General features: G+C 34.2%; 1 long non-coding RNA gene across 1 annotated transcript; it reads left to right on the top strand.

Annotated features, from left to right (window-relative positions):
• The first annotated feature begins 741 nt into the window (after positions 1-741).
• On the top strand, positions 742-27,456 carry LOC122229902. Its single transcript, XR_006207177.1, has 5 exons — positions 742-813; positions 2,799-2,846; positions 8,208-8,335; positions 21,823-21,995; positions 27,357-27,456. It is a non-coding gene; the product is annotated as an uncharacterized LOC122229902 (long non-coding RNA).
• The last annotated feature ends 238 nt before the right edge of the window (positions 27,457-27,694 follow it).

Here is a 27,694-nt window from a genome sequence, read left to right as displayed (position 1 = left end):
ACGAAGTGGCTCGGCGGGGCCGCGAGTGGTCCGAGCGAGCGAGCTACGTGCGCGCTGCGCCCTCAGCCCCTTGCCCAGGTGGCAACCGCAGCGGCTAGCACAGAGGACACCTCCGACTCCGCCGCGTCCGCGCTGAGCCTCGGCCTTGGCAGCCTCTTTCCGGGCATTTCTAAGGCCGAACTTAGTCCCCCAAACACTTTGCTTCCCATTTCGCGGCAGCAGCGCCGAGCGTGTTAGGGCTAATCAGCCCCTGACACCGTTTCTCCCTGATTTCTCCACCTTTCCGCCGCTGGAGGGGGTGAGTGCTGTGGGCAGGCGCTCCCGGTGTGGGGCGAGCCTGGCGGCGGCCGACCACTCCAACCGCTCGGGTCGCCCAAACTTGCCCACTAGGGCGAGCGCCTCAACTTTGTGGCCTCCTTCGCTGTTTCGGGTCCTAGTAAGGCAAAAAAGAGCGAGCCAGCAGCTGAGGAGAGTCACATCAGGCTGGATACGGGCGGGTGCCCGGCGCCGGGGCTCACTGAGGTCTTCGCGTCGCCGTGCGGCGGTGACTTCGCGGTGGAGGTCACAAGCATTGTCGCAGTCGTGGGCGCTGGGATTCTGGGGGCTCGGAGCGCTCCTGGCGTGCCCCCCGCGTGGCGGCGTCGGACCGTGCGCTCCAAGCGGCCCGAGGGCTGAGCGGCGCGCGGCAACATCCACGGCGGCGCCGGGTGCGCGGCGAGCGGACTGCTCTCCCCACGCAAGCCGCCCCCTCGCGGCACCCACTCCCCGCCGGCGCTCGAGTCGGTGGGAAGCCGCAGACTCACTGGCGACTCGGTAGGATCACGCGGCTCTCAGCGCAGGGCCGGGCCAACACGCAGTGCTAACAGGGAGATGTCTCGCGTCCGTGGCCCTCGTGCCCTCGCCCCGCGGCCGCGGCGGGCGCAGAGGGCAGGGCCGGAGCCGCGAGCTCTCCTGAGCTCCGCCAAGCCCTGCGCTCGGCCCGCCTGGCAGCCGCGGCTCGGATGCTGCCAGTTCGGCGCTAGAGGGGGTTAGTCGACAACAAAAATGCCTCCACTGCTCGCCGGTGGAGGCGACTGCTCACACGAGGAAGAAAAAAGCAAGGAGGAAAGGCTCTCAGACTAAACTTAATGCGTTTTTATAGGGTGGCGCAGAGCAACCCATATTGCTAGCATGGGGGTTCTGTAATACTTTATTTGCTGTTATTCTTTAGCATCATCATCTTCTTTCTTGAAGGGACTTAGCCTGTCACAGTCGAGTGAGCTTGAAAAGCCCTCCTTAAAACTCAGAACGTATTTATGGCAATGGAGAATGCTGAGCGGAGAAAACAGTGTTCTTATAAAGGGTAGACGATGTTTTCAAAGTGGGCAGAGGGAAATGGCACAGTGGCAAGTGTTGAGGAAATAGCTGATGAAGGAGCAAAGGATCGGCGTTTGACGCTTACGGAATTCTGGGAGAGAAAGGATCCTCATTCGATGTGTTTCCACCCTGCGATGTTTGTTATCACATATGGTAGTTGAAGTTCAGTTATTGGCTAAAGTCTACTGGAAGCAGAGGGAAGTGTGGCTGAAGAGGCCCCACGTCTAATTCAGCTGCGTGGAGAGAAATGTAAAATGCAAGTGATTTTGAGAATGTAAGGAAGGTTTCTGATTGGTGACTGTACTTTCACTCTCCTTACGAATTCAAACACTGCCTCTCTTTAAAGGTGTCCATGCCAGTTTAAACGTATGCAAATCACTGCTGAAAAGATAGCCAAGTATGGAGTTTATGTATTGGTACTTAAAGGAGTAAAATTTGATTTTACCACTCTTACTGATACTGACTGACCACATGGGCATTTGCAAATTCAGTTTATAATTTGCCAACTGTAAAAGTAAAAGGCTGCATTATAATATAAATCGTTATGTCTAAATAGTCTTAGAAGTGTTAATGATTCATTATGCTGATATTTTGTTTAAACAATCTCTTTATTGCCAAAGAATAGACTTCCATGTCCTTTTTAAAGTTAGATTTGAATTTTTAAACTGGATCTTTACCCCTACCTACAATTCATCTGCAATTCACAATTTTTGTTTGTGTAAATAAGTCATAGTGAAGCATATTACTTTCTGGTCAGATAATCGATAGTTATATTCTGGTTTTGATTTTTAAGAAAAACATTACAAGACTTTTATCAATATTAAAATAAAAACTGCTTCATATATTTAGATATTGTCAATTGCATGTCTAGAAAATAACGACCTCTTAAAAAAAAAAAAAACTCATCTCAAAGAACATGAATTGAAGTGCAGTTATCATGACCTTTGACTAGTGAGATTCCAAAAGAATTACCATAACTATTTGACCATTGTGCTACATTATATGTACATACAAATACATAGATATTTATATACACACATATATATACACACACAATGTGTATATTGATATTCATTCTGAAACATTTGTTGATTTCTTTTATGTGGTCAGTTCTCTTCACTCAGAAAAGAGTTAATGATAATATAAGTAAAAATAATTTGTTTTTAAAAGCTAACTTTTTATTTAAAATATAGTCATGGTTATCTTATGTGAGGGGGAAGCAATTTCACTTAACAGAAATGTAGTTCCTTTTTGATTTTCCAGCAGTGTTGATGTATTTGCTGACATGTGACAGTTTCAAAATTATAAGCCACTCAGTGAACCAGATGCAATATTCATGTAGATTTATCTGCACTTGTCTGTTTGAATCATACCCATATTCAGAAAAGCATTCATGTCTCATTTTTCAGCACTATATTCAGAATTCTTTTGTATTCTTTCAGACTGCTGTTCTTCATGATATATGGTACATATACCTGGTCTGGATTCAGGTAAGAATGATTAAATTTTTATTAAATAAAGACTATGTGAGGTAAAGGGGATTAAGAGGTATAAACTTCCAGTTGTAAAATAAATAAATCACAGGGATGAAAAGTACAGCATAGGGAATATAGTCAATAATATGGTAATAACTTTGTACGGTGATAGATGGTAACTACACTTACCATGGTGAGTATTTCGTAATGTATATAAATGTCAAATCACTATGTTATACACCTAAAATTAATATAATATTGTATGTTAACCACAGTTCAATTAAAAATATATGTAAATAACACTAAAAACTAGTATAAGCTATCTTTTATAGTAGAAATAATAGTATTCAAAAATACTATTTGCTTTTTAAAATGATGAAAGGAGAAGAGACTTAACCTGCAATTAATTTCTTTGAGGAAAAAAAGGATTATAATGTTTAATACTCAGCATGTTTCAAGGCTTGAGAAAATCTTAGGTATTTTATCCTGGTAGAAGAGTAAATTAATCCATTTATATCTGTAATTTACATTTTCTAAGGTCAAGGTAGAAGCTACATAAATAAAGAGTGTTGATTCTCAAGTATGTCAAAACATCAAGTCTTAGAAGATTAGTACTTTGAATAGGTACAATTGTCTAAGTCTTTTTTGTTAATATAAAATTTAGAGACATGCTGTGAAAAGTATTGTTGCTGTCATGTCATTAACTTTAAAGTATAAATTAATTAAAAGCTTAGGTTTTATGTTCTACAATGCAGACCACTAAAATTAAAAAGAAAAAATCCACAAAGTCAAATATAGTTAATCTGAGGCCCTTTACTTTAAGAAAATATGTAATCAGAAGGAAAACACACTTCAGAAATATTTCTTTGATATTAGGAGATAGTTAATATTTTTCTGAAAGAAGACATTCAAAAGCAGTGCTGGCTATTTCACTTTTTTGTTAAGCATATCAAATCTTAAAAACTTCACAGAAAATAAATCAACTTGAGGCTACATAAAACACATTAGCTTATTTTGCTCCGATATTACCTTTTGTTTTTATGTTGTATGGCATTTTGTAATAAGAGAAAATATATGTGCAAATATATATACATCATATATATAATATATACATATATTAAATATATACATACATTTTATTAAATATATATATGATGTGTGTGTGTGTATATATATATATATATATATATATATATATATTAATGTGTTTGCAAGTCATTAAAAATCTTCTCTCTAGTACTACTCTAATTCAGTAACATTTACCAGGTGAGATTTCCATGTGCATCTGTGCTAAGCATTATGGGGAAGGTACAAGGATTATTTGGATTTAGTTCCTAACTATTAGAAGCTTATATTATATTGCAGTCACAGACATATGAATTATTCCATTACAAGGCATCTATTACCCCATAATAGAGTTTCGCATTATTTTAGTGAAGAGGAAAAGAATCATACCCTCACCTTTTAAGGCATGGATCTCTACCATTACTACTTTTGCTTGAGTTAAACTTTTGGTAAAGATTGTTTCATCCTTTGAAAGCTAGTACATGAACTTTTACTACTATCAATTACAATACTGAAGGCTATACAGAATGGCCAAATAAGTCAACTAGATTCAATTTACTTGCCTTTTTAATGAGGTTTACATAATAGGCTCTGTGGCATCAGATATTCACAAAAATTAATTTTACCTAAATTATGTAGAGAATTTTTTAAAGTTTGTTTTAAATTATTTCAGTTTTGTTAGTAACATATTAATTCAGTTTTTCTTTCATGCCCACTTGAATGAAAAACTTCATTTTTATTGAATTATAATAAATACCATTAAAGAGCATGTTCTAAATACCAACCAGAGACCAATTATAGAAGTAAAACTAAAAGTAAAACTTTAAAAAAACCTTTATATATTGAAATACACCTATTTCCATCTTAACAAATAAGATAAAATATTACAGGAATACTGCTATTAATATCTATTTATGTATTCAAATTAGTCTATCAAAATAGGCTAAGAAATTTTCTATCATATCATATGTGTATTAAGATACTTCATGACCTATGGTTTCACTCTTATGTGGATCCTGAGAAACATAACAGAAACCCATGGGGGAGGGGAAGGGAAAAAAAAAAAAAAAAAAAAAAAGAGGTTAGAGTGGGAGAGAGCCAAAGCATAAGAGACTGTTAAAAACTGAGAACAAACTGAGGGTTGATGGGGGGTGGGAGGGAGGGCAGGGTGGGTGATGGGTATTGAGGAGGGAACCTTTTGGGATGAGCACTGGGTGTTTAATGGAAACCAATTTGACAGTAAATTTCATATATTAAAAAATAAATAAATAAATAAATAAATAAATAAATAAATAAATAAAAAACACTGGTCTATTAAAAAAAAAAAAAAAAAAAAAAAAAAAAAAAAAGATACTTCATGACCTGCTTCAGGAAAAGACAAAGCTAGGTTTTGTAATACAAATATTTGGGTATATCAAATAGTTAAATGTTAAATTTATTAATAATATTATCCATATTAATAACCATTATCAGCTAAACATTTTAACTATTTTGATACAATTAATGCAAAACATGTTCTCTTACTACAAATTAGAGATAGAGTAAATGTGTCAGATGAAAGGAAATAATTAACCCGGCATCTCAAGCTGGATTTTGTAAGTACTTTTTATCAAAATGTTTCTCATAATATTTCAGTTTAGTTTGAAGTCAGGTACCATGTTTGCATTTATGAAGTTCTATATATTTTGGTGTATATTAAAATTTGATTATAAAAAGAACAGTTTTTGAATGACATCTCATTATATTTCCAAATGACCTATAACAACCCAATGAAAACTTAATATGCCTTTTATGTCAGGAGTTCCCCATCATTTTAATCATAGTATGTTTCTTTACTATGGCTGTTCAAATGTTTATAGGGAATATAAATATTTCTCAATATTATCTTATAATTATTAGATGGTTAAAAATTCCATGTAACTCACTTATACCAATCACTTGACAATTAACTTATGGTTCTTCACATTTTTGTCTAACTTTGATACACATATACAGCCTTCTCAAGAACCTCAAAAAGTTTTTAAAGCAGAGAATGTTTCTTTTACATGTCTACAAAAAATATGTGCTAAATAACTGTGTGTTTAAACACTAACTATATTTATTTTTGAGTCAAATTTATCATCTTAATTTTTCATAAAAGATAATTGAATATTACATATTTCAACTATTAAAAAGTATCTAGTTTTCCTTTTTCTGTTTGTTAAAGATCATTAAATATTTGAGTCATTATAACATTATAACTTACTATATGTGAAATACATATATTGCGTGTAAGATGTGCCCATTCTGAGTTGTTATGAAAATGGGCTTTTGCTACTCAGGAACTAAATTCCAATATAGAGCCAATGTGAGACTCCTCTGGTATTTCACTGTTAAATTCTATTAATGGCCCATAGGATTTGAATATACGGATGTTCATAGTATTTGGAATTCAATTGTAGTATCTTTGCTATTTTTAGAGGTAAAAATAAAATGTTACATACTAATGAAAAAAACATAAAAACTAAGTTGACTTTGATTATTATTAATGTATAGTCAAAGACTATTGATTTATTTCTTCCTGATTTATTTTGTATAATTTTTGTAAATATATAAAAAATCGTAAGTATATTCATGCTTGTTTTTGAGTATTTTTATCCAATGGGAAAAAAATAAGTTTCTTGTTTATTGAGAATATGTACAAGTTAAAATATTAAGGTCATATGTGATTTATCTAAAACAAATGATATATTAATAACTGATTAATAGAACTTACTGCAGTGTTAGAGATTTTGTATATCTGTGTTGTTCAATACAGTAGCCAGTAACCACATTCACATATAGCTTTTCAGTATGTGAATGTGGTCTAGAATGACTGAGTAAATGCATTTTTAGTTTTTCTTAAATTTAATAAATTTAAAATTAAATAGCCATATATGGCAGTGGCTACCACATTGGATAGCACATATTTTATATATGTCTATATCTATATGAAGATATAGATATAATTTTATTCTCTCTATATATAGGTTTATTTTCACTGTTTGCTTGTTTACTATTGGGGAAAATAAGAAAGGAATCTGAAAACCACGTAAACATTGCATAGGCACAGTACAACTTTTTACAAGAAAAGCCTATTCTTACTACAACAATTCTGTGACACACAGTCATGTTTATCATGAACGAAAATGAAGCACACTTTGAACAATAACTCTGCTGCTACATGGGTTTACATTGTCTTCAAAGCTAGCCTGACATGATGTGCTTTTTGTATATTACATTGAGTTGGTCAAAGACATTAAAAATAGTCACCCTAATGGAAAACCATATTATTTAAAAATATTTCAATTCTGAATAGAATTACTTGCCAATGTGCCTAGTCTACATTGCTAGATGCTACATTTTAAAAATGGTTCAGAAGCTGCCATCAACCCTGCTATGCCTATTCTGGCTGTTAAACTGCCAGGGTTTCATAAGATCACAGTAACCTGAGGGACTCAGTAACAGTAGTGGAGGTTCCAAAACTAATATCCTTACCCAGAAATTCGTTAAAGAAGCAGCAAGACTTTTGCATTTAGATGATAATGTGTTTGTCTTTGTGTTATGGGGCTTTTTTTTTCTTCTTCTTCTTTAGTTTTAAATTTGCATGTAGAAATGTCAGGATCCCGTTTTCATGTTAGTAGTTTTTTTTTTTGTTTTTTTTTTTTTAAATATGAGGGTTCATAGGAAAGCCTGAGAATCTGCTCACCACTGTTTCATTTTTAGCATACCAAGGTTGTTACTTGATGCTATCTTTCTATAACTTTAATTTGTTATAAGCACCAAAGTAAAAATTAAAAAAAAGAAAAAAGAAAATCCAATAAAAATGTCATCTTGCAATATAATAAATTAAAAGTATTAATTTTTCTATTACTTAGAAAGCAGTTACATAGTATTTATTGTGTGCCAGGTACTATCCAAGTACTATTTGCTTTTTGTGTGTTGAGTTTGATAAATTCTTTATAAACTTTGGATACTATTTATTGGATATGTCGTTTGCAAATATCTTCTCCCATTCTGTAGGTTGCCTTTTAGTTTTGTTGAATGTTTCCTTCAGCAATGCTTTTGCTAAAGAAAATCTTAATATTCTACAATGACAAAAATAAAGCAATGACTCTCTGTTATAAAATCTAGGCAAAAATGCAAAATAATTTAAGCAAATACATTTATTTTACCTTGTCTTTAAATACTTCCTTTGTGTACCATCCCTCCTTTCAGATACTAACCTGACACAACTAACCTAATAACTCAATTTTGATCTTTATTTGTTCCCTCACAAAACAAAATGTAAAGGAGAAATGGAAGCAATTGGAGCCATGCTGTTCTATTTTATCAACAGCCAACAACTCAACGATAACAGTACCAATGATATGCATTTGAGAAAGTGAAGCTTGAAAGATAAACTATCCAGAGTTACACAGGTAATAAGTAGCTGAGTATTTGCTCATGTTCTTTGCATTCAACCTGTTTTTTGGCTGATACCAAGTATTTCCTAAAAAAATTATATCTATCATTACTTATTCATGTGGCTTTAAGTACAATTTAATTTATTAAAAATTAATAACAAGTATTTTGGGAGAGTTATAAATTGTGTTGATTATTCATTTTTTATTATACTTTTTGTTATTTTAAAAGTAATATAACCATATATAAATACAAATCTAAACTCCCCAGTTGTGTATAAAATTAAAAATCTCTAACGATTTTCAACTCTTAGACCCAATCCTTGTGATTAACCCATCTACGTATTTCGGATTTTGTTTTCTGGTATTTATTTTCATTATTCTAAATCAGTGTTTTCCAAAAGAACTTTCCAATATGAGAGAAATGTTCTATTCTACATTCCCCAAAAAGCGCAGCCATTAGCCATATGTGACTACTGAGCATTTGAAATATGGCTAATGTAACCTGGAAATACGTTGTAAATTATTTAATTTTAACCAATATAAATTTATTTGATACATGTGGCTTAGTAACTATTGTATTGGATAGTGAAGCTCTAGGTAAAATGTTAGTGTTTTTTTAATTTATCAAATTTAAAAAGCATCTTTTAACTCTCTGATATGAAAATGTGGAATTAAGCTTACCTACACTAACTTCTTTACTATTTTTCTCTGTCTCCATATACTGTTAAATTATTTCTCCACTGATCTTTAATTCTTCTTTATTTAGAGTACCTCTTAGCTGCCCAAATATTAAGTTTTGAAATGAGCAGTCTATATATCCTTTTACATTTCTGTCTCTTTACCATAACCTTGTCAAATATAGCATTATTATTCTTAATTATGATCATAACCATTACCATTATTGTTTTACAGCCCAAAGGTTTAATTAAAACATATACATTCTGTTTAGTAACTATGACTAACTTTTCCATATTTTCAGTATTAGTTATGCTAATACACTGTGTTGATTATAGTATTATGCAAGTATTATTCGCTGAAACATTGGTGATTACATCTAGGGGGAATGAAATGAAACTTAAGGACTAATCCTGTGCCAGCATGTTGGTCTAGTGGCTCAGATTAAAAACTTCTCTAGGACTTCATTAATTTTACAGTATCATTCTATGTATTAATTTGCCAAATGTGTTTAGTTTAAACATTTTTGTTTTCCTGTTTGTTTTTCAAATTACTAGGTTATTTTTTCTTTGTTGATAAAAATTGTCTTCTTTAAATCATCAGTAAGATTTATCTAGTACTGACCTATTTCAAAGCTAGAAAACCATTTGTTAAATTGGACTTCTAAAAATATTTCAATCCTTTAGTTTAATATTTAAATTTAATGATAATATTTCCATGTGGCCTAAAATATGTTTTCCTATAGTCTGTCACCAATTTAACTTATTTCTTTTAAAAGAGCATATGGGAAATAAACTCAGACCTTTATGTTTTTTTAAAAAAAATATTCTACTCTAATATGTCAGAAAATTTTTATTATTTTCTTACAGGTTGGCTGAGTGTATAATTATTTCTTAGCAAAATTTTGAAATCATGCTCCATTGTCACCTGTGATTGCTAATATTTGATGTTAGTGATTTTCATTTCAATGAATCTAACCCCCATTTTTCTCTCTTTTTGAAAATGGTAAGGATCTTCCAGTTATATTTGGCGTTCCTAAATTCAAGATAGTCTATTTAGAATTGAACTTTTCTTCTTATTCTTTCTGCTCATTTTCAAAATTTAAGTAATAACAATAATGGCACCTTTATGCGTTTATCAAAACCATAGAACTGTACAACCAAAAAGTGAACTTAATATAAACTATAAATTTTATTTAATAGTAATGTATCAATATTGGCTCATTAATTATAATATGTGTATCATACCAACGCAAGATGTTAATAATAGAAAATCTGTGTGCCGGGGGAAGGGGATAAGTGGGAATTCTCTGTACCTTCTGCTCTATAAAATAAAGTCTATTTTTAGATGTTTATGTATTTATTTTTAGAGAGAGGGAGAAAGAGCACACAGAGGCAGGGGAGGGGTAGAGAGAGAGGGAGAGAGAGAATCCCAAGGAGGCTCCACACTATGAGCTCAGAGCCCAAGGCGGGGCTTGATCCCACAAACAATGAAAGCCTATCATGACCTGAGCCAAAGTCAAGAGTTGGACACTTAACCAACTGAGCTACCCATGTGCTCCAAAAATTAAATCTATTTTTAAAAACAACATCTGTATTTGTCTCTGGGAAATGTTATTTTATTAGTTATATTCTATTCACACATTCTTTTATTTGTTTTCTCTCTTTGGTATACTGTTATATAGATTTTGGACTTTGTGGTTTCCTTTTTTATGTCTGTTAATTTTTCAATCATATTTTACAATTCTTTTTCTATTTGATCAAATTTTAGAGAACTTATTGGCTCTCCTTCCTATTAATTTAAAAGTTTAATAATATTTTTTTAATATTTAATATTTAATTTAATAAAAGTTTAATAATATTTTTTTCTCAGATTTGTATACAAATGCTAGTTACTTAATATATAGTGTAATAATGGTTTCAAGGGTAGAATTTATTGATTCATCACTTACATATAACGCCTAGTGCTCATCACCCATTTAGCCTATCCTCCCACCTACCTCCTTCCACCAACCCTCAGTTTGTTCTCTGTCATTAAGAGTCTCTTGTGGTTTATTTGCTTCCTTCTCTCTCTTTTTTTTCCTTCCCATATGTTCATCTGCTTTGGCTCTCTTAAATTCCATATAGGAGTGAAATCACATGGTATTTGTGTTCCTCTGACTGACTTATTTCTCTAGCTCCACACATTGTTGCAAATGGTAAGATTTTATTCTTTTTGATGGCTGAGTACTATTCCATTGTGTGTGTGTGTGTGTGTGTGTGTGTGTGTGTGTGTGTGTGTGTGTGTCACCTATTCTATATCCATTCATCAGCTGATGGACATTTGGGCTTTTTCCATATTGGAGTGTATGTACCCCTTCAAATCTGTATTGTTGTATCCTTTGGGTAAATACCTCGTAGTGCAATTCCTGGGTCTAGGGTAGTTCTATTTTTAACTATTTGAGTAAAGTCCATACTGTTTTCCATAATCGCTGCACCAGTTTGCATTCCCACCAACAGTGTAAGAATGTTCTTCTTTCTGTGCATCATCACCAACATGTTGTTTTCTATGTTGTTAATCTTAGCCATTCTGACAGTTATGAGGTTGTGTCCCATCATAGTTTACTTTAAATTTTTGAGGAATCTCCATATTGTTTTCCACAGTGGCTAAAAAATTTACATTCCCTCCAGTAGTGCATAGGCTTCTTGTTTCTCTACATTTCCACTGTCACTTATTTCTTATTGTTTTGATTCTAGCCATTCTGACAGTGTAGGACAATATCTCATGGTAGTTTTAATTTGCATTTCCCTGATGATGAGTGATATCGAGCACCTTTTCATGTGGCTATTAGCCATTTGGAAATCTTTGGAAAAATGTCCATTTATTCTTCAGTCCATTTCTTAACTGGATTATTTGTTTTTTGGGTGTTGAGTTTGGTAAATTCTTTATAGATTTTGGATGCTAATCCTTTATCAGATGTGTCATTTGCAAATATCTTCTCCCATTCCATTGGCTGCCTTTTAGTTTTGTTGATTGTTTCCTTCACTTTGCAGAAGATTTTTATCTTGATGAAGTCCCAATAGTTCATTTTTCTTTTGCTTCCCTTGCCTCTAGAGACATGTCTAGTAAGAAGTTTCTATGGCCAAGGTCAAAGGGGGTGCTACTTATGTTCTCCTCTAGGATTTTGATAGTTTCCTGTCTCACATTTAGGTAATTTATCCATTTGCAGTTTATTTTTGTGTATGGTGTAAGAAAGTGGTCCAGTTTAATGCTTTTGCATGTTGATACACAGTTTCCCCAACACCATTATTTGAAGAGACTGTCTTTTTACCATTTGGTATTCTTTCTGGCTTTGTTGTAGATTAGTTAACCTTACAGTTGTGGGTCCAATTCTGGGTTTCCTATTCTGTTCCATTGATCAATGTGTCTGGTTTTTTGCCTGTCTTGACCACTGCAGCTTTGTAATAAAGCTTTAAGTCTGAAATCATGATGCATTCAGCTTTGCTTTTCTTTTTCAGGATTGCTTTGTCTATTCAGAGTCTTTAGTGGTTCAATACAAATTTTAGAATTATTTGTTCTAGCTCTGTAAAAAATGCTCTTAGTATTTGGATAGCAATGGCATTAAATGGATAGTTTGCTTTCAGTACTATAGACATTGTAACAGTATTTGTTTTTTTCCAATCCATGAACATGGAATATTTTTCCATTTCTTTGTGTCCTCTTCAGTTTCTTTCATAAGTGTTTGATAGTTTTGAGAGTACAGATATTTTACCTTTTTGGTTAGGTTTTCCAAGACATCTTATTGAACTTGGTGTATTTGTAAATGTGATTGATTCCTTGATTTCATTTTCTGCTTCTTCATTATTGGTGCATAGAAATGCAACTAATTTCTGTACAATTGGTTTTGCATCCTGCAATTTTGCTGAATTCATGTATTAGCTCTAACAAATTTTGGTGGAGTCTTTTAGGCTTTCTACATAGATTATAATGTGGTATGCAAACAGTGAAAGTTTACTTCTTGCTTGCTGATTTGGAAGGTTTTTTTGGTTTTTGGTTTTTGGTTTTTGGTTTTTTCTGATTGCTAAGGCTAAGAGTTCCAGTACTGTGTTAAATAGTAATGGGGAGAGTGGACATCCCTGTCTTCTTCATGACCATAGTGGAAAAGCTCTCAGTTTTTCCCCGTTAAGGATGACATTAGCTGTGGTTCTTTTGTATATGACATTTATGATGTTGAGGTATGTTCCCTCTATCCCTAGTATGTTGAGGATTTTTATCAGGAATGGATATTGTATTTTGTCAAATGATTTTTCTGCATCTATTGACAGGATCATATGGTTCTTACCCTTTCTTTTGTTAATGTGGTGTATCACCTTGATTGGTTTGCAAAAACACCTGCACCAGGGAATAAACCCCACTTGATCATGGTGAATAATTATTTTAATGTACTGTTGGAATCGACTTGCTAATATCTTGTTGTGAATTTTTGCATCCATGTTTATCAAAGATATTGGCCTGTAATTCTTTTTTAGTGGGGTTTTTGTCTGGTTTTGGAATCAAGATAATTCTGGACTCATAGATTAGTTTGGAGGGTTTCCTTCCTTTTCTAGTTTTTGGAACAATTTGGGAAGAATAGGTATTAACTGTTCTTTAAATGTCTGGTAGAATTCCCTTGGAAAGCCACCTGGCCCTAGAGTTTTGTTTGTTGGGAGATTTTTGATTACTGATTCAATTTCTTTGCTGGTTATCAATTTTCTATTTCTTCACATTTCAATTTTGATAGTTTGTATATTTGTAGGAATGTATCCGTTTTTTCCAAATTGTTAAGTTTGTTGGCATATAATTTTTCATAAAATCTCTTACAATTGTTTGTATTTCTGTGGTATTGTTTGTGATCTCGCCTCTTTCATTCATGATTTTATTTATTTGGGTCCTTTCTCTGTGCTTTTTGATAAGTCTGGCTAGGGGTTTATCAATTTTATTAATTCTTTCAAAAAAACAGCTCTCAATTTCATTGATCTGTTCTACTGTTTTTTTTTTATTTTCTATATCATTTATTTCTGTCCTGATCTTTGTTATTTCTCTTCTTCTGCTGCCTTTAGTCTTTATTTGCTGTTCCTTTTGTAGCTCCTTTAAGTGTAAGGTTAGGTTGTGTATTTGAGGGTTTTTTTTTAAATTTCTTCTTTAATTTCCTGGTTAATGCATTCATTCTTTAGTGGGATGTTTAGTGGGATGTTCTTTAACCCTCCATGTATTTGAGGGTTTTCCAAATTTTTTATTGTGGATGATTTCAAGTTTCATAGCATTGTGGTCTGAAAATATGCATGGTATGATCTCAGCCTTTTTGTGCTTGTTAAGGCCTGATTTGTGACCCAGTATGTAATCTATTCTGGAGAATGTTCATGGGCACTCAAAAAGAGTGTGTATTCTGCTGTTTTAGAATGAAATGTCTGAATATGTTGTTAAGTCCATCCAGCCCAGTATATTATTCAAAGCCACCGTGTCCTTGTTGATTTCTGCTTAGATGACCTGTCCACTGCTGTAAGCTGGGTATTAAAGTCCCCTGCTATTATTATCAATGAGTTTCTTTATGTTTGTGATTAATTGGTTTACATATTTGTGTGCTTTCAAGTTGAGAGCATAAATATTATCAAAATAATATCAATTGTTAGATCTTCTTGATGGATAGACCCCTCAAGTATGATATAATGCCCTTCTTCATATCTTGTTACAGTCTTTGGTTTAAAATCTAGCTTGTCTGATATAATTATGGTTACTCCAGCTTTCTTTTGACATCCATTAGCTTTATAGATGGTTCTGCATCCCTTAATTTTCAATCTTCAGGTGTCTTTAGGTCTAAAATTAGTCTGTTGTAGGCAGCATATAAATGGATCTTGTTTTTATCCATTCTGATACACTATGTGTCTGATTGGAGTATTTAGTCCATTTACATTCAAACTGATTATTATTCAAAAGATATGAATTTAGTACCATTTTGTTACCTGTAAAGTTGGTGTTTCTGGGTGATGTTCTCTGTTCCTTTGTAGTCTTTGTTGCTCTTAATCTTTTTTTTTCACCAACCAAAGAGACCCATTTAATATATGATGCAGGGCTGGTTTAGTGATCATGATCTCCTTTAGTTTTCATTTGTCTGGAAAACTCTTTATGTCTCGTTCTATTCTGAATGACGGCCTTGTTGTATAAAGTATTCTGGGTTGCATATTTTTCCCACTTAGCAAATTGAATATATCATGCCACTCCTTTCAGGTCTTCCAAGTTTCTGTGGATAGAGCTGCTGCAAACCTGATCTGTCCTCCCTTGTTCATTAAGGACTTTTTCCCTTGCTGCTTTCAGGATTCTTTCCTTGTCTGTGTATTTTGTGAATTTGTCTATGTTTCTATATCTTGTTGAATTTTTTACATTTTTTTAAATTTATTTTTGAGAAAGAGATAGAGACCAAGTGGAAGTGAGAGCAGAGAGAATGGGAGACAGAATCCCAAGCAGGCTCTACACGTTCAGTGTGGAGCCCCATGTGGCCCTCAAACTCACAAACCATGAGATCATGACCGGAGCCAAAGTCAAGAGTCAGACACTTGACTAATGAGCCACCCAGGCGCCCTGTATGTCTTGTTGAATTTAATGGGAGTTTTCTGTGCTTTTTAGATTTTGATGTCTGTTTCCTTCCCCAGATTATGGAAATTTTCAACTCTAATTTGCTCAAATAAACCTTCTGCCCCTTTTTCTCTCTCTTATTCTTATGGGTCTCCTATGATACAAATGTTATTGCTCTTTAAGGAGTCATAGAGTTCACTAAGTCTACTTTCATGATCCAATACCTATCTTTACCTCTTCTTTTCAGCTCATTATTTTCCATAATTTTATCTTCTATATCACTGATTCATTCCTTTACTTCATCGATCCTTATTGCCATTCCACCAATCAGTTTGCCTCTCAGTTATAGCATTTTTTATTTTGGCCTGAGTAGTTTTTAGTTCTTCTATCACTGTAGTAAGGTGTTCTTTAGTGTCCTTTATGCTTTTCTCAAGCCCAGCTAGTATCTGTGTGACTGCTGTTTTAAATCTGGTTCAGGAATCTTACTTATATCTGTATTGATTAAATCTGGCTGTTACTTTTTCCTGCTCTTTCTTTTGGAGTGAATTCCTTAGACATGACATTTTGTCTAGGTCAATGTTTGTGTGTGTGTGTGTAATTGTTAGGAAAATCTGTTATATTCCTGCTCCTGAGAATAATGGCCATACTAAGAAGAGGTCCTCTACTGTCTTGGGCCTGGGGCTTCAGGAGGTGTTTCATGGTGTCCACTCTGCTATTATGCTTTGGATGCTCCTTACCTCAGATTAATCCTCTGCAGAGTTTCTCCTTGCCTGCAGTGGGGGTATTTGGACCTTGTCTGCTCTGTTGAAAATTTTAACTAGGTTTGTTTTGCCTGCTTGTTAAAAATAGCTAGCTCCTTCCACAATGTGGCCATTTTTGCACCTGTATATGTGCAGTTTGTTCTCGCAGTCTTCAGATCAATTTCTTGGGTGTTTAGAATCATTTGATATTTATCTCTCTGTATTCAAGGGATGAGGCAAGCTTAGGGTTCCCCTACTCCACCACCATCTTAACTCCTCCTCCAAAACTCTTTCTTCCTGAACTCTCTGCCTCTCACTTTTGTACTTCCTTAATAACATTATTTTTAATACCCACAACTTTCTGAATGTCTGATTAGTCTCTTTTAATAAAAGTTCAGGTTTTTTTGTTTTTATATAGTAATATTTTCTTTGATAATGATGAGTAATCTATGAATCAGACCTCTTTGGTTTCAAATAACAGAAATCTGTTTCCAACTGCCTTAACCAGAAAAGGAGAATGACATTCATTGGCTATTACTAGCTCAACTTTGGTCATACAGACAAATTTTAAATTACCATTGCCAAAGGGATTCAGAATTCTCACAGTTTGGATAGTTCATATGTCTACTCCTAATAGCAGGGGGTAGGTTAATCACCTTGAGGACCATGCAAATTGAAAGTAGTCGAGGGGTGGTTCTCAAAGAAGAAAAAAAAATGGATGCTGGTGTTGTCAGAACAGTTCTTTAAAAGAATAACAATTATATAATCTTAAAATATCTCCATTTTCCAAGATCACCAGTTTTGTTTAATTAACTTACCTTTTTGGAGGGAAAGTATGGAAGTGGAGATTCATTTTCCATAAAAGACTAGTTGGCAGTAACTTCTTTCTAGATATGTGTCCTGAGGCAAGGGAAACAAGAGCAAAAATAAACTACTGGGACTACATCAAGATAACAAGCTTCTGCACAGTGAAAGGAAACAATCAACAAAACTAAAAAGCAACCTATAGAATGGAAGACGATATTTGCAAATGACGTATCTGATAAATGATTAGTATCCAAAATATGTAAAGAGCTTATAAAACTCAACACCCAAGAGCCAAATTATCCAATTAAAAAATTGGGTAGACCACATAAATAGACATTTTTCCAAGGAAGACATATATATGGTAAACAGACAAGTGAAACAATAGTCAATTTCACTCATCACAGGGTAATACAAATCAAAACTACAATGGGATATCATCTCCACCTGTCAGAATGGCTAAAATCAACAACACAAGAAACAGTGTGCATTGGCAAGGATATGAAGAAAGGGAAACACTCTTACACTATTAGTGAGAATGCATATTGGTGCAGCCATTCTGGAAAACAGTGAAGATTCTTCAAAAAGTCAAAAATAGAACTACCCTACAATCCAGCAATGGCACTACTTGGTATTTACCCAAAGAATACAAAAATACTAATTCAAAGGAATACATGCACCCCAATGTTTATAGCAGCATTATCAACAGTAACCAAATTATGGAAACAGCCCAAGTGTCCGTTGACCGATGAATGGACAAAGAAGAGGTTATATATATAACCTCAGTCATAAAAAGTAATGAAATCTTGCCATTTGCTATGACACAGATGGAACTAGAGAGTATTATGCTAAGCAAATTAAGTGAGTCAGAGACAGACAAATACCATATTATTTCAGTCATGTACGGGATTTAAGAAACAAAACAAGCAAAGAGAAAGATAGAAGCAAACCAAGAAATGGATTCTTAACTATAGAGAACAAACTGATGGTTACCAGAAGGGAGGTGGGTGGGGGGAATGGGTTGAATCGGTGCTGGGATTAAGGACTGCACTTGTGATGAGCACCAGGTATTGTATGGAAGTGCTGAATCACTTTATTGTACACTTGAAACTAATAGTACACTGTAAGTTAAGTAACTGAAATTTAAATAAAAACTTTAAAAAACAATTTTTAATGTTTTTATTTATTTTTGACAGAGAGAGAGAGAGAGAGAGAGTGTGTGTAAGCGGGGGAGGGGCAGAAAGAGAGTGAGAGACACAGAATCTCAAACAGGCTGCAAGCTCTGAGTTGTCAGCACACAGCCCGACATGGGGCTTGAACTCCTGAACCGTGAGATCGTGACCTGAGTCGGAGTCGGACGCTTACCTGACTGAGCCACCCAGGCACCCCTAAATAAAAACTTTTAAAAGACTAGTTATTTTGCTTTCATTCATATTTCTAAAGGAAGGACTAATTAATAAAATTAGCTACTGTGGATCTCTCTTATATTAATTCTTTTTGCAAATCAGGTCTCTCTTCAGCATTGAGGGTTGACTGAAAGTTTACTTTGGGCAGAAAGCAGTCAGGCTACTTAGACTTTACTCCATCCTTATGCTAGAATAATAAACCCTTTACTCTTAGGGAAACAAAACCCATTTCAGGACCCTTATCCTCTTTAGAAATTCAATTTTATTTCTTTAGAGGTGGGCCCCTGAGTTTCCTGGTTCTATATTGCTATTGTTGATCTCTATGGGCATGGTGTAAAACCTGTCTTTGGAGCCTCACAGGAAGACATCTCTCATCTTTGCTCCAAACTTCCATGGATGGTTTATACTGTGTGTAACAAATGTTAAAACTGACATTTTGACAGTGAACAGATACCAAGATTAGGAAAGACAGATTATTATGTGCATTTACAAAGGAACTTTACATGAATCCACTCTTGTCCCTTGGACCCATCTGTTAGAAAAAAGATTAAGGTTTAGAGAAGGAAGCTTATGATGAAACCTTTGTGAAGACATCTGTCGTCTTACTGCAAAGATAAAATGGTTGGTACGAGTTGAGAAAGATCCATCAGACCACTTGAAGCTTAAGATATATTTGCTGCACATGGGAGACATAGAGTGCTGGTGTATAATTCACTCCTAATATTCCACTTTTTCATTGTTTGTACCTTAGTGGCATAAAGCAATCATTCCATTATACTCATGGACTCAGTGGGATAGGAATTCAAACAGGGCACAGCAGGGAGCAGATCCAGTCTCTGTTTCATGCTGTCTGAGGCCTAAGCTCAGGAGACTCATTGGCTATGAGTGACTCAAGCATCTTCCCTTGCATATCTGCCAGTTGATGCTGGCTGATGCCTCATTTGGGACTGTCAATCAGAATTTCTACACTTGACATCTCCGTGTGGTCTAGTCTTCTTCAGAAAATGTAGGCCGCATATCTCAATGGAAAGAATATTATAAGAAGAGCATGTGCGCTGGAAGATCTTGTGGTAATTTTGGATAATATATTATGCCTGAGAAAGCCTACATAATTTGTGAAAAATAAGATAGGGGTGGCTGCAATGGAAGCAGTCTGAACCTCAATTTGTAGAGCAAGGAATGAATGGAACATATGAGAATGACTATTTAATCAGGCCATTTTGAATTCAGTCTCAGAGGGACAGTAAAAAGGTGAAGAACTCCAGCAATAAAAAACAGGATGTATGTTATCAAGGAAATCCATAGTAAAACAACAATGATACACCATTACACCGCTATAAGAAATGCTCAAGTCCAGAACACTGACAACAGCAAATGCTGGTGTGGATGAGAAGCAAGAGGAACAGGTGGTGGCAATGCAAAATGTTACATTTGGAAGAAAGAGTTTGGCAGTTTCTTTAAAAACTAAACATATTGTTACAATATAATCTGGCAGCTATACTACTTGATATTCACCCAAAGGAGTTGAAAATTTATGTCCACACAAAATCCTTCCCACTGTAATAGCAGCTTTATTCATAGTTGCCAAAACTGAGAAGCAACCAAGATTTCCTTAAGTAGATGAATGAATAAATAAACAGTGGTATATCCAGACAATGGAATATTACTCAGCACTAAAATGAAATAAGCTATCAAGCCATGAAAAGACATGAACATGGAAACCAATCTGAAAAGGCTAGATACTGTATGATTCCAACCATATGACACTCTTGAAAAGGCAAAATATGGAGTCAGTAAAAGATCAGTGGCTACCAAGGATTACTGGGTAGGGAGGGGAAGTAGATGGGGCACAGAGAATTTTAGGTCTGTGAAAATACTCTTTATAATACTATAGTGATGGATACAAGCATTATACATTTGTCCAAACCCACAGAATATGCAACACTAAGGATGAACCACAATGTAAAATAAGGACTTTGGGTGGTGTTAACGATATGTCAGTGTAGGTTCATTAATTATAACAAAGGTACGCTGGTGCAGGATGTTGATAATGGGGGAGTGTATACACACGTATGGGAAAAGGTATATGGAAAATCTCTGTACCTTCCCTTCAATTTTATTGTGAACCTAAAACTGCATTAAAAAATAAAGTATTTAAAATACAGGAGATGAACACTAGGTTTATAGAGAATGTTGAATGAGTCATAAGGGTCCAATTGGAATAGAGATGCCTCTTCTCAGTTCAAAGGAACTGCATGAGAAAGATGGCCGCAGATGTGAAAATCTAAAAAATTTACAATAGCAGCTCATGAGAAAGGAAAAAAAAAAAAAAAAGAGTTAAATCCCTGCCAGAACCAGAAACAGAGAAGCCACCAATGCAAGTAAAAAATGTCCCATCCTCTTAAATCTCTTCTCTTTCCTGGTAGATTAAACCAGAACTAATGTGGAAACCCTTGAATATGAAGAGAAAGTAGAAGTCAACTATATCACTCAACCTAAAAACAGGTAGCCTCTCAGGGTTTAGAAGAGTAGAGTTAGAAAAGGAGAAAAATGTTTTAAGAAATCATACTCTTGAATTAATTAGTGTTTAATTAGTATTTTGATGGATATTCTAAGTACTAAATTGGGTCTACAATTATGAGGTTACATGACTATCCCTTGTCTAAAATAGAATACTCATGGGATATGTCCAAATTTATAGTGCTAAGAAAGATTTCCTTCCCCACTGGAAAAAAGTTAAGGAGACAGGAGGAAATCAAAGTATATTTTTATTTAGATGGCATCACATGTGTCATATGTTTAACATACCACCTAAATGTGGCTTACTTTTTCTGGCCTATTAGTCTTCCAGAATCTATCCATATTTCTATCCAGTTAATGGTGTGCTAATATTTCGTGAAATGACACACTTTTATTCTTTACTGTTAGCAAGAACAGAAAACATGCATCTTCAGATAACTTCAATCCCAACCAAAAATACCAAGAGTCAGATTAATACAGAATATTGAACACCAGACTTCCCAACCAATTTGCTAAAATGTTGTAATTTCTTTTCCAGAAATGGAATTTCTGTTCTAATCTTGCTGATTTTCTGTTGAAATCCTTGCCTCAACATCTTCCAGACTGGGTTATGCCTACTAGGACAATAGTATCTTCTTTTAGGTGGTAACTGGTTAACATATATTCAAGACTTCACCAAATAATAGAGTTGATCTATGAAATATGGAAGAGACTTTGATAAGTCTATAATGCTACAACCGAGGTTATATTACCTATGCATTGTTGTTAGAGTTATAGGTCCACAGATTGACATTATCCTCTTGAAGAAATGGAACAATACTCCCCAGGTGGTTACTTGACAACAACAGAAGCATTAGAAGACTCTCCAAAGCAATTTAAAAGTTATCCTTTTCTGGGGATTCACTCAAATGGTCTGCAAAATAAAAATTCCTGACTGCAAAGGTGAGTTGTTTGGCACTTGTGAGAATGCTATGAATTTAATGGAAAATAACAATAACTGTTACTATTATACCAATAAAACAATAAGGTACAATTTAACTAGTTTCATAAATTAATAGTAATAGCCATGCTAATATTCATCTTAAGGGTACATACATTTGCTAATAATTAATAAAATGGGAGATATTAATGTGACCAAGTGAAATACTTGTAGGTGTGTGAGACAGTAAGCACGTTGAAAATACTCCAAAAGAGAATTCTAATAGAATTGCTCACCAAAAAATATTTTCGTGTAGAGAGACTTATGCTGTTCTTAACAATAACTGATAAGACCTTTGGATCCAAATAATGTGAAGCATATGTGATTTTTCCATCAATGTTTGGAAGATAAAAATATTAATATGGACAGCAGATCTTCAAGATAACTAGGCAAAGGAAGTGTTATTATGACTGAAGGTATTACTGTTTGCTGGGCAGCTGTGTAGAATATGGCAGGTTATTCTTAAAATACTAATGTAACAAAAGCTCTCTGGGACAGACAATACAATTATACATCATGTTATTTCTAGCTTTATACCTGAGGAAGCATTCTGATACATTTAGCAGAATATGGTAAATAAAACCCATATGTACAAAAAGGGATGTTCATCAATCTGTTTTTAATATCCACTTGTATAGAGTATATGCTTAATATATCTTTTTTCAATGAAAGTTTTATGCCTACTAATAGTTATCTTGACAATATTCTTATAATTAAAAATAAGTGGCCAGTAATGAAAATGAAAAGGTAGTTAAGAAAAAATATAATGACAAAGGAAATAAGTTAATGATTAATTGATGTCTGTTTCATTTCCATTATATTAAAAAAGCAATATGGAGATTCTTTAAAGTGAAAGTAAACACCATGTAATAATTCATTTTTAAAATATAAAGGGTAAGTTAATATTTACTGGGTTCTGTAGAGCAAAATTTGTGGCAGATGTGCATTTATTCCATATTTTCTTTAAACACTTGAACAGATCCAAAATTATTAATTGAAGGATGTTTTGGTGTGATGTGTCCTATAACCCATCCCAAGCAGTTGTTGGATGAGTTTTCATCTGTGTGAGACCTCTTTGGGAACGTAATATCCAAAGATAGCTGCTATCAATTCCTTCCTCCTGGAATATACAAGTTCTTCCTCACGTCAAAAGGTAGAATTTAATTCCCCATTCCTTTGAATCTAGACTGTCTATAGTAACTTCTTTGAAATAATAAGATGCAGTGGAAATGATATCTGTAACATCTGAGACTAGGTCATAAGAAACTGTGGGCTTCTTGGAATGCTTAGGATTCTGCCTCTTGGAACATGACCTTCCATGCTATAAGAAGCCCAGAGGCTTCTTACATGCAGAGGTCATTGTAGTGTGCTGGTTGACAGCTCCAGTATATCTCCCAGCTAACAGAATCAACTGCCAGTCACGTGTGTGAGCCATCTTGGTTGTTTGGCCACTTGATCTGTTGGAAGATTCCAGCCTCAGCTGCATGAGAGACCCTGAGAAAAAATTGCTAGCTGAGCCCAGTCAACCAATAGAACCATAGATAATAACAGAAAATAACCACACATAAAATTATTTCAGTAAATTGAAGGATAGTCATAAATGGTTGTTTCATATCACTAATTTTTTGGCAGTTTGCTATGTAGCAATAGAAAACTGAAACAATTCTCAATAATCATATTGTTTGATATCCAAGGTATGTGATTTTTTCCTCCAAACACTAACAAACTGATATAAAACTGAGGTAGTGCTTTGGTCAAACAACCATGACATACATGCCAGGTTTTACCCCTATTTAATTGTAAGCAGATTATGCTGCTTTCCTAATTTTACAAATCAGAGTGGCAAACACACAAAAACATGTGTTTTTCAGTTTATAAATATTTTAGGGATAAATTAAATTATATTAATTAATAAATTGTTTCTCCTCATGAATCAAGAACCCATAGCGAGCTAGATGTTAGGTTGCTAGTGTGGAGACCTGAGCTGTTAGCATTTGGGTCTTAAAAAAACCATCTGTTTTAGGAAATGTAGCAAAGGAGGTAAGAGTGATTCTCATTTTTTTCCCAATGTCTGGATAAATAGACTTACGCTTACAACTTAAAATATACCATATAGAGGCACCTGGGTGGCTCAGTCAGTTAAGTGTCAGACTCTTGATCTTGGCTCAGGTCATGATCTTGTAGTTCTTTGTTTCAAGCCCCATATCAGGCTCAGTGCTGACAGCACAGAATGTGTTTGGAATTGTCTCTCTCTCCCTCTGTCTCTGCCCCTCTACCACTCACGCATTCTCTCTCTCTCTGAAATAAACTTTAAAATAAAATACACCCTATATCAATGATCCTGGAGAAAGATATATTTTGTTTCATTTTTATATATATATATATATATATATATATATATACATATATATATATACATACATATATATGTATATATATATATACATACATATATATGTATATATATATATACATACAAATATAATACTTACAAATATGTGTGTGTATATATATATGTGTGTATATATATATGTGTGTGTATATATATATATATATATATATATATATATATATATGTTGTTTTCTGTTATTGTTGTTTTGTTTCTTTTTGTTTTTTGAGAGAGAGAGAAAGAGAGAGAGAGACCATGAGCTGGGAGGGGCAGAGAAGGGGTCAGAGGATCCAAAGCGGGCTTTGTGCAGACAAGGGGCTGGAACTCAGAGGCCATGAGATCGTGATCTGAGCTGAAGTTGGGCTTAACTGACTGAGCCACTGAGACACACCTCATTTTATAGACATTATTTGAATTTGGGGTCATGTTTAATTATACCAGAAAAGTTGCCAAGAGAATATTATGTTTAATAATTCTAGAAAAGTGGCCAAGAGACTAGTATTTTCCTCTAATGGTGAGATTTTTGACTGTTGCATTTTTAAACATTTTATATCTAAATCCTTTCTCTTTTTTATATCTAAATTTATTTATTTATTTTATATCTAAATCCTTTCTTTTTTTTTAACTTTCTATTTTCCTCCTTCCTTTGTTTCTTTTCCTCTATTCATCCATTTCTTATTTTCTGATTTGTCACCTATTTATATTTGTCATCTATTTATATTTCATCTTCCAGAAAGATGGCATAACTAAAGCACGTTACTAGGATTCAGGTGACCACATTTCTAATCTAAATTCCATAAGTAACCAGATATGCAATCTTGGTTCACAACCCAGAGGCCTAAATTAATCCCTTTGAAACTTTAGGAGATTAAAATAGATTACCTTTTAACCCTTACTACTTTAAAATTACACAATCAGAAATGTGTAATACAAAGTAATTACAAGGTAAACATCAAAAGCTAATTTGGACAAGATATTTAAAAAATGTATCAGGCAGTATGAGTTACTTACTGAAATGAATTTAAGTCAGAATGAAAAGACAAATTAGTCTGCCTAGTTCTCAAAATACAATAAAATAGAGTACAAAATTTCTCTATGGAAATAAATTCACTTTTCTTCATTGACTTCTAGAAGAAATAACCATGATTCCCGTGTATATTAGGTAATATAATTGAACCTGTATTCTATTACAGCATTAAGTGAACCATCTCTGTACTCCCATAGTACCACAGACATATCACAATCGCTGCATATACCAACTTGTATATTCATATACTTTAACAATTTATGTGTCTATTTGTCTAATTAAACTGAAATTTCTTAGGGGCATCTGACTTTGAGTTGTTTGACTTTTTGTTCCCAGCCCCTATACAATATATGGGGCATTCAATAGGCCCTCAATAAACTTTTATATAGAGTAAAGGGGTACTGAATAAATATTCAAATGGATATTTCTTGTCTCATCACATAGAAGACACCAAAGCCATATAATTAAATTATAATTTAGGAAAGGTATCTGGATATAAAGGTATTATTTAGCAGTTATCTGGATAACTCCAATAATACAGTTAGGTAAGTAGCTTTGTGTTGGCTTAACAATATCATAAAGATTCTAGCACAAAACAAGGAAGGAAAATTTGCCCCTAAAGAGCCCCATTATGAATATTCCATATGAGTTTATGACAAAGACCAGCTTTCAATCAGTCTAATATTACAATTAGCACTAGTAATTGGAGTGCCATATTTTACATGATTGACTATAAATCTGATTAAAAATAAGATTTCGGTGGTAGAGTTAACATCTTACCATAACAGTTTAGGAATCTGACGTATATTATTTCTCAAGTGGAGGCCTGTCCTATTTATCGGGTTGGATCATAACAGTTCTTAAAGCAGAAGTTTTCCTAGAAAATAGTTTAAAACATTCCCAAGTACTTAAAGAAATAGTGGATTAAGAGAAGTGTGGATCAGGAGCAGAAAATTGAGAGTAGATGTCATCAACTGGCCACAGCTTGCTCTACACTGTGACTTCCATAGAAAACCTAATTATGATAAGGCCTATGAAGATATAAGCTACAACCCTTCCTCTCTGTCACTCCCACCTCAAGTCACTGAAAGAGCTGATACACAGGTGAAATTATTCAATATTTTAAGTTTAAGAATGTTGGCAAAATTTAAAGATATTAACTATGATATTGATGATGCCATGTGAATATTTCAGATGGTTCTTAATCTTTTCAGCTGTTTTTTAGGGAGAAATATTTTATAACAATGTAATCTTCCAATTCTAGATTTCCTATGGATGTAGCATTGGCAGGATTCTGAAATTTAAGTTTCTAAATATTATTTTCAGCTAATGGATTCTTGGAATATGCATATAAAGTTTAGAAGCTGCCAAATGGTTCTAGACACCTGCTGGCTCTCTGTGCTCATTAGTGGAGTAAACAACCTTCTTGTAGATAATGGGTATAGAATATATAACCAGGCAGACTTGTCATCAAGTTTCTTCAGGCTTGAGAAGAATATGTTCTTGTTATTTAAACCAAATATTTCAGAATTGACTTTTAATAACAACTGAAATTAGTATGTTTGTCTTTATCCTTGTTCCCAGTGTCTTCCAGTTTGGATGTAAATACAATATTAGATTTTACACATACAAAACTTTATATTATAAAGCCTTGGTTATCGTAGATAGTATGATAAAGAATGAATGGAAGTTTAGAAGGTTAGATTTTTGTACTCTGTGCTGCATCTCAGACAAGGAGCTTAATCACTGGTAAGGAGAATAAAAAATAAACACATTAGGATCATAAAATGCAAAATTTTTCCTTTTAAATCTTTAGGTTGTTTGATCCCATAGTGATTTTTATTAATATTACCAAGTTAGAACAATCTTCACTTATAAAGATAATGACTTAGAGTTTTTGTCCCTAGAATAGAGGAAAATATGGAATCTTCATGGTACATTTGAAAAAGGAGTAATTTAATGTCATAAAGATGAAAATGATAATTCATGCATGATGAGATGGGATCAGGTGAGGTAAGCATCAACAACAGACTGGGATGCCTTAGGGAGAAGGTCTTCAGGTGAACACCAATGAGTTAGGAAAGTGAATACTGGCAATAATGTTAGTTCTTTAACCTTCATAGAGAGGAATAAGCATTTGCCATTGTCTGAGTAATCAAGTAAAAGTTGAACAAAATGATCCTATATATTGTGAAGTCCAGATGGTTAAAATGTTGTCAGTAATGTTCAAAATGTTCAAATTAAA

This window comes from Panthera leo, chromosome C2, assembly GCF_018350215.1.
Source record: "Panthera leo isolate Ple1 chromosome C2, P.leo_Ple1_pat1.1, whole genome shotgun sequence".
Lineage (NCBI taxonomy): Eukaryota > Metazoa > Chordata > Mammalia > Carnivora > Felidae > Panthera > Panthera leo.
Note: the sequence above shows the minus strand (reverse complement) of the source record. Positions and strands in the feature narration are given on the sequence as shown.